Raw genomic sequence first — 8,686 nt, 5'->3', positions numbered from 1 at the left:
GAAGCGTATTAGACAAACTTAACTCCATTTTTTTGTAGTTTTCTTTCTATAAACTAAACTAGTGATAAAACCAGAAACAAAAAGATCCGAGTGCAAGATCTAAAGATATACCTTCAAGCACTCACCTCCCCGGCAACGGCGCCAGAAAAGAGCTTAGTTGATGGGGTGTGAGTGAGTGCCCTTTACCTAGCCTCCCCGGCAACGGCGCCAGAAAAGAGCTTGATGTATACTACACAACCTTCTTCTTGTAGACGTTGTTGGGCCTGCAAGTGCACAAGTTTGTAGGACAGTAGCAAATTTCCCTCAAGTGGATGACCTAAAGTTTATCAATCTGTAGGAGGCGTAGGATGAAGATGGTCTCTCTCAAGCAACCCTGCAACCAAATAACAAAGAGTCTCTTGTGTCCCCAACACACCCAATACAATGGTAAATTGTATAGGTGCACTAGTTCGGCGAAGAGATGGTGATACAAGTGCAAAATAGATAGTAGATATAGGTTTTTGTAATCTGAAATAATAAAAACAGCAAGGTAACTAACGGTAAAAGTGAGTGTAAACGGTATTGCAATGGTAGGAAACAAGGCCTAGGGTTCATACTTTCACTAGTGCAAGTTCTCTCAACAATAATAACATAGATAGATAATATAACAAGCCCTCAACATGCAACAAAGAGTCACTCCAAAGCCACTAATAGAGGAGAACAAACATAGAGATTATGGTAGGGTACGAAACCACCTCAAAGTTATTCTTTCGGATCAATCTATAAAAGAGTTCGTACTAGAATAACACCTTAAGACACAAATCAACCAAAACCCTAATGTCACCTAGATACTCCATTGTCACCTCAAGTATCTGTGGGCATGATTATACGATATGCATCACGCAATCTCAGATTCATCCAACCAACACAAAGTACTTCAAAGAGTGCCCCAAAGTTTCTATCGGAGAGTCAAGAACGTGTGCCAACCCCTATGAATAGGTTCCCAATGTCATGAAACCCACAAGTTGATCACCAAGACATACATCAAGTGTTCTCATAAAACACTCAATCCGATAAGATAACTTCAAAGGGGGAAACTCAATTCATCACAAGAGAGTAGAGGGGGAGAAACATCATAAGATCCAACTACAATAGTAAAGCTTGGGATACATCAAGATCGTGCCATAGAGGAACACGAGGGAGAACACGAGAGAGAGAGAGATTAAACACATAGCTACTGGTACATACCCTCAGCCCCGAGGGTGAAATACTCCCTCCTCGTCATGGATAGCGTCGGGATGATGAAGATGGCCACCGGTGATGGGATCCCCCTCCGGTAGGGCGCCGGAACGGGCTCCCGAGAGGTTTTTGGTGGCTACAGAGGCTTGCGGCGGTGGAACTCCTGATCTATCTTCTGTTCTGGAAGTTTTAGGGTACGTAGGTATATATGGGTGCAAGGGGTACGTCGGTGGACCTCCGGGGTGCTCACGAGGCAGGGGGCGCGCCCAGTGGGGGTGGGCGCGCCCCCCACCCTCGTGGGCAGCCCAGGACTCCCCTGACGTGCACTCCAAGTCTATCAGGTTTATTTCCTTCTGAAAGTGCAACTATCCCTAGGTGGTTTTGGTAATTTATAACAACATATAGCTCATTGAGCTAATGCTATTCCAAGACTATTATTTCAGGAAAGCTCAATGAATGGCATGGCATGGATGATGAAAGTGGATCCCTCAAAATACTAAGGACAAAGGATTGGCTCAAGATCAAAAGCTCAAGACTCTTCATTTTATATTTTAGTGATCCAAGATCACATTGAGTCTATAGGAAAAGCCAATACTATCAAGGAGGGATGAGCTGTTGCTTAATGAGCCTCTTGCTTCATGTGCTTAGTGATATGCTCCAAAACCCTCAGCTATTTTCTCACATCCACAAATGACCTAAACCTAAAGCCAAAATCGGTCACATCGATTCTTCCTATCCGGCGCCACCGAGTTCAAATGTCATAGCCACTGCCACAAACCCTAGGCAAATCGGTCCTACCGATAGGGATCTCGGTCTCACCGAGATGGGATTGTAATCTCTCTGTTTCCCTTTGTAACGTTTCGGTCTAACCGAAGTGAGCGATCGGTCCCACCGAGATTGCAATGTAAACTCTCTGTTTCCCTTTTGTAACATTTCGGTCTCACCGAAAAGAGCAAATCGGTCCCACCGAGTTTACCTGACCAACTCTCTGGAAAGCTTATTACCAAAATCGGTCTCACCGAGTTTGTGTAATCGGTCTCACCGAGATTACGTTATGCCCTAACCCTAACCATATCGGTCTCACCGAGTTGCATGTCGGTCCCACCGAAAATCACTAACGGTCACTAGGTTTACTAAATCGGTCCGACCGAGTTTGTTGATTCGGTCCCACCGAGTTTGGTAAATTGTGTGTAACGGTTAGATTTGTGTGGAGGCTATATATACCCCTCCACCTCCTCTTCATTCATTGAGAGAGCCATCAGAACAAACCTACACTTCCAACTTATCATTTCTGAAAGAGAACCACCTACTCATGTGTTGAGGCCAAGATATTCCATTCCTACCATATGAATCTTGATCTCTAGCCTTCCCCAAGTTGCTTTCCACTCAAACCTTCTTTCCACCAGATCCAAATCCTATGAGAGAGAGTTGAGTGTTGGGGAGACTATCATTTGAAGCACAAGAGCAAGGAGTTCATCATCAACGCACCATTTGTTACTTCTTGGAGAGTGGTGTCTCCTAGATTGGCTAGGTGTCACTTGGGAGCCTCTGACAAGATTGTGGAGTTGAACCAAGGAGTTTGTAAGGGCAAGGAGATCGCCTACTTCGTGAAGATCTACCTCTAGTGAGGCAAGTCCTTCGTGGGCGACGGCCATGGTGGGATAGACAAGGTTGCTTCTTCGTGGACCCTTCGTGGGTGGAGCCCTCCGTGGACTCGCGCAACCGTTACCCTTCGTGGGTTGAAGTCTCCATCAACGTGGATGTACGATAGCACCACCTATCGGAACCACGCCAAAAACATCTGTGTCTCCAATTGCGTTTGAATCCTCCAAACCCTTCCCTTTACTTTCTTGTAAGTTTCATGCTTTAATTTCCGCTGCCTACATAATCTTTGCATGCTTGCTTGATTTGTGTGATGATTGCTTGACTTGTTCTAAGATAGCTAAAATCTTTCAAACTCTAAAATTGGGAAAAGGTTAAGTTTTTAATTGGTCAAGTAGTCTAATCACCACCCCCCCTCTAGACATACTTCATGGTCCTACAAGTGGTATCAGAGCCTTGGTCTCCATTTGCTTTGATTTCCATAGCTTTTGGTGGTCATAGCCTTGGTTTCACAACCTAGGAGAGTATGGCGTCTAGCGAGGGAAATTATCACCGTAGAGGTCCTTACTTTGATGGTACTAATTTTGCTAGTTGGAAGCATAAGATGAAAATGCATATTCTCGGACATAACCCCGCCGTTTGGGCAATTATTTGTATTGGCTTGCAAGGTGAATTCTTTGATGGGAGAGAGCCGAACCGTGAATCTAATGCTGAAGAATTGAAGATGCTGCAATACAACGCTCAAGCTTGTGATATCATGTTCAACGGATTGTGCCCCGAAGAATTCAATAAAATCAGCCGTCTTGAGAATGCAAAGGAAATTTGGGACACTTTGATTGATATGCACGAAGGTACCGAATCCGTCAAGGAATCCAAGTTGGATGTGCTCCAAAGTCAGCTTGACAAGTTCAAAATGAAGGATGGTGAAGGTGTCGCTGAAATGTACTCTAGGCTTGCTCTTATCACAAATGAGATTGCCGGCTTAGGGAGTGAAGAGATGACCAGCAGATTCATCATCAAGAAGATCCTAAGAGCATTGGATGGAAAGTATGATACCGTGTGCACATTGATCCAAATGATGCCAAACTACAAAGATCTCAAGCCAACGGAAGTCATTGGAAGAATTGTTGCTCATGAGATGTCACTAAAGGATAAGGAGGAACTTCACAACAAGTCAAGTGGTGCTTACAAAGCCTCATGTGAAGCCCCACATCATCAAGTGAGAAACAAACCTTCAATGAAGAATTGAGCTTAATGGTGAAGAACTTCAACAAATTCTACAAGAGTAGAAGCAAAGAAAGAAGCTCCAAGTCAAGGTCTTACAATGACAAAAGATCTTCTAGTCGAGAGCGCAATTGCTACAACTGTGGGAGGACCCGGACACTATTCCAATGAGTGTACGGCACCCTACAAAAGAAGAGAAGATTCTCCAAGAAGAAGAAGCAAAAGAGAAGAATCACCACCAAGAGAGAGGAGGAGTAGAGATGATCGTTATGAACGAAGACCCTCACGGAGAAGCAAGGATTCGGAAAGGAAGGACAAGTCATCAAGGAGCTACACAAAACGAAGACATCAAGCTCATGTTGGTGAATGGGTATCCGGCTCCGACTCCGACAATCACTCCGAGAGAAGCTATCACTCCGACTCCGAATATACTCAAGATGAAGGTGTTGCCGGTCTAGCACTTGTGTCAACCAACTCCTACGACATATTTGATTCACCAAATGAAGGAATTGGAAGATGCTTCATGGCCAAAGGTCCAAAGGTAACACATCCCGAGTATGTTGATTTCAATAGTGATGAAGATGACTTGCTTGTGGATGATGATTTACTTGTTGACAACTCTAGTGATGAATACTATGATGAAACGTCAATTAATCATGCTAATCAAGATAAAACGAATGACAATGATAAGGAGAAGATTGAGCTTCTAACTAAAGAACTAAACACTCTTAAGTTGGCTCATGAAACTATCTTCGAAGATCATCGAGAACTTTTAAGGGCTCATGAGAAGTTACGCTTTGAAAAGCTCAATCTTGAGCAAGAGCATGAGTTCTTAAAAGCAATCAATGATGATCTTCGCAAGAAAAGTTCTTCTTACATTGCCAAGCGTTTACTCTTATCTACTTACATGCCTCAAGTCAAGTCTAGTAACAAGACAAGAAAGATTCTTCCTCTAGTAGTAACAATAATATGCTAAATCCAATATTGTTGCTTCTAGTAGTTCTCTTGATTCCACTAATGATTCTCTTAGCCAAGTTACACTTGAGCAAGAAAATAGCTTATTGAAGGGAATTATAGAGAAAGGTGTTTACAAGAGCCTTGCCGGGAGTAAGCAATTCGAGGAAATTGTACGCAAGCAAGGAAGGCACCGGAAGAATCAAGGTGTTGGTTTTGAACGAAAGTTCAATGCCAATGGAGTTGAGTGGGAAGAAGATCAATACCCCAAGACGAAGTTTGTTCCTCAACAAGAGAAGTATGATCCTACTTCCTTCAAGGGAACACAAGCTCAAGATGATCTTCCACCACAAGACCACAAGAACAAAGGCAAGGACAAGCTTCAAGAAGAGATTGATGCATTTGAAGAAGCACCTAAGGCCTCGGTCAAGTGGGTTCCCAAGACTACGTCAAGTTCTACTTCATCAAGTACAACTACAACTCCAAGGATTCCCATCAAGATGATGTGGATTCCGAAAGAAGAACTAGAGAGTTCTTGAGGGTGACTCCGCCAACATTCTTCACTCATATCATTATGGCAAGGACAAGTGCAATCAACTTCCACATCTTGCACTAGTTCAAGGAGTCACAAACCCTCATGTTGGTAAGGCAAGGGACAAGGTAACCTAATGTTTCATGGACATCATCTTGTGTGTGCATCACTCTATGTCTATGGATATTCTTGTTTGTTCCTTGTGGGACTAACCCATGTAGGTAAGTTGAAAGTGCAACTCACTCCAAAGGATTGCTCCAAATGATCTACATCAACATTGAGCATCCACATCTTCAACACCTACATGAAGTCATCATCGACAAAACCCAAGGTTAGTTCATCCCTCTAAAAGGGGATCTCACATCTAGGGGGAGCTTAACTCTAAGAATTGAGTCAAAGCAACTCTAATGGTGTGAACACATCAATGCATTATGTAAAAGTGGTAACCCCACTTGAGCTTAAACGATGAGTATGACCTATGATCAAATGTTTTCATTTGACTCCTAAGTCAATATACTCATATATAGATGACCTAGTCATCGCCAATTGTTTGATAGATGCTAGAATTGGTTGTGCATGCTTTGCCACATATTTCATTTGCTATCTTATTGTGTGAGCATGTTGGTGCATATTTTACTCATTCAAGGACATCCACTTGTTGTTTTGATTGTTTGGTTCTTTCTTCTTTTGGCCAAGTGGATGGACAAGAATGCCTAAGAACCTTCTCTAGCTATCTATGCTTTTCTCGTCTCAAACTCTATTCATGCTACATCACAAAATTTGATCAAGTCAGATATGAACCACTCTGTGTGAGGAGCACTCAGAGTCCCCGATTCATCATAGACTTAAACTTATAAAACTTCTTTGTGATTCTCGGTCTGACCGATTCCTCCATTTCGGTCCTACCGAGATCACCAAGTCGATCTAGGTTTTCAATCTCGGTGCAACCATTTTGAACTTTTCGGTCACACCGAGTTGCTGTAACTGTTCACAGTTATGCCTCTTGGTGCCACCGAGTTGTTCCACTCGGTCACACCGATAGGGTAGGGCTATATATAGTCACGAGCAAAAATTTGGAAATTCCTCCGAACCCCTTCGCCCGCGCAATATCTCGCTCTGCCTCCAAGGTCTCCGGATCGTCTCCTCGTCGCCAGCCGCCTCCTGTCGCTGGTCCCCGCCGCCGTCAACGGAATTCAACCCCGCCGTTGCCGCCGTAGTGAGTTCATCGCCAAGCTAGTGTATGGACTCGATCATAGTGCTATCCTTGTCCGATTCCTAGCACATTGTGTTCTTATTGATTCTTGCCATGATTGAAACACTCCTATCCAGTCAATGCAATCCGTAGATTAGATGAGATTTGAAAATTTAGGGTTAGGTTTCCGCCGAAACCATCTCGGACCCACCGAGTTGAAAAACTCGGTCCCACCGATTTGGCTTATGCCATTGCACTAATAACTCCCGGTCTAACCGAGAATTGCTAATCGGTGCGACCGATTTTAGGACTTTGTGAAACCCTAGCAGTCTCGGTGCCACCGAACTGTGACTCGGTCCAACCAAGTTCATCAGTTTAGGTTCCAAAACTGCTTCGGTATCACCGAGTTTGAAAAATGGTTGATCCGAAATGCTTTCTGTGGAAAACTAAAACTGAATTTTTGAATCATTATTTTGCAAAAATCTCTGCATTTTGTGATGCTCATCCACTCTATCTCATCTATAACTCTTCATAGGGTCAGCAGTCAGTATTTGCAGCCTGTCAGACCAGAGTGACAGCCAGAACAGGTCAGAAGGGCAGATGCACATGAGTGAGGGCACTAGTCCCTCCAGCACTTCAGATGAAGGCAGCAGGAGCACTCCTAGCAACCTGCCTAAGGCTGCTACCAGGCAAAGGAAGAAGAGAACCTCAGACTCTGAAGATGAGGATTATAGAGATGAAGAGGATGAGGCTACTTCCAAGAAAGTAGTACTTAAAAAGGAGTATGGCTCAGTAAAGCATACTAAGCCAGGCATGAATATTAAAAGGCCTGCAGGAAGACAACCAATGTCCAAAGCCAGAGTCTCAACTCAACTGCCTGAGAAGCCTGATCCCAAAGAGCCTGCTGAAGAAGGAAAGAAAAGGAAGGAAAGGGTCAAGAAGACTGTCGGTGTCAAAACCGGTGGATCTCGGGTAGGGGGTCCCGAACTGTGCGTCTAGGCAGATGGTAACAGGAGACGAGGGACACGATGTTTTACCCAGGTTCGGATCCTCTTGATGGAGGTAAAACCCTACGTCCTGCTTGATTAATATTGATGATGTGTGTTACAAGAGTAGATCTACCACGAGATCAAGGAGGCTAAACCCTAGAAGCTAGCCTATGGTATGATTGTTGTTCGTCCCACGGACTAAAGCCATCCGGTTTATATAGACACCAGAGAGGGCTAGGATTACACAGAGTCGGTTACAATGGTAGGAGATCTATATATCCGTATCACCAAGCTTGCCTTCCACGCCAAGGAAAGTCCCATCCGGACACGGGATGAAGTCTTCAATCTTGTATCTTCATAGTCTTGGAGTCCGGCCAATGATGATAGTCCGGCTATCCGGACACCCCCTAGTCCAGGACTCCCTCAGTAGCCCCCGAACCAGGCTTCAATGACGACGAGTCCGGCGCGTATATTGTCTTCGGCGCTTGCAAGGCGGGTTCTCCTTCATGTTCCATGTGTTTGCCGGATAGTGTCCGGTTGCTTCATAAATGTTGCGCTCCTTGGCTTCCACGTCAAATAATGGCCTTCTTCCACGTGTTGTACAAATGCGAAAAGCCAGGGTATTCTTACGTTTTACCCCCTAGCTGTATGAATAAGCTGCCTATAAGAGAGGCGAGGATCCAGATCCAAATCACACCATCCTCCTTCTGCAAGTACTCATCGAGGCGCATCTGACAAAAAATCCATTCCAACATGGATAGTCGACGCGGCTCCTCTTCTCGCGCTCCCAGTCCTCAGCCAGGAGATTGGAGGAGATGCTCAGTCCCACATAGCGAGTTAGTGACGCTCCAAGCAGAGGGATACCTTCCCCCAGCCTTTATGCTTTCGGTTCGAGCCGGACTGGCCACCTACAAGGGTGGGAAGCAGGCGGAGAGCGTCCCCAATCCCTCCAAAGGAGAGCGGGTATGCTTCGTC

The sequence above is a fragment of the Triticum aestivum genome, chromosome 4B (assembly GCF_018294505.1).
Source record: "Triticum aestivum cultivar Chinese Spring chromosome 4B, IWGSC CS RefSeq v2.1, whole genome shotgun sequence".
Lineage (NCBI taxonomy): Eukaryota > Viridiplantae > Streptophyta > Magnoliopsida > Poales > Poaceae > Triticum > Triticum aestivum.
Note: the sequence above shows the minus strand (reverse complement) of the source record.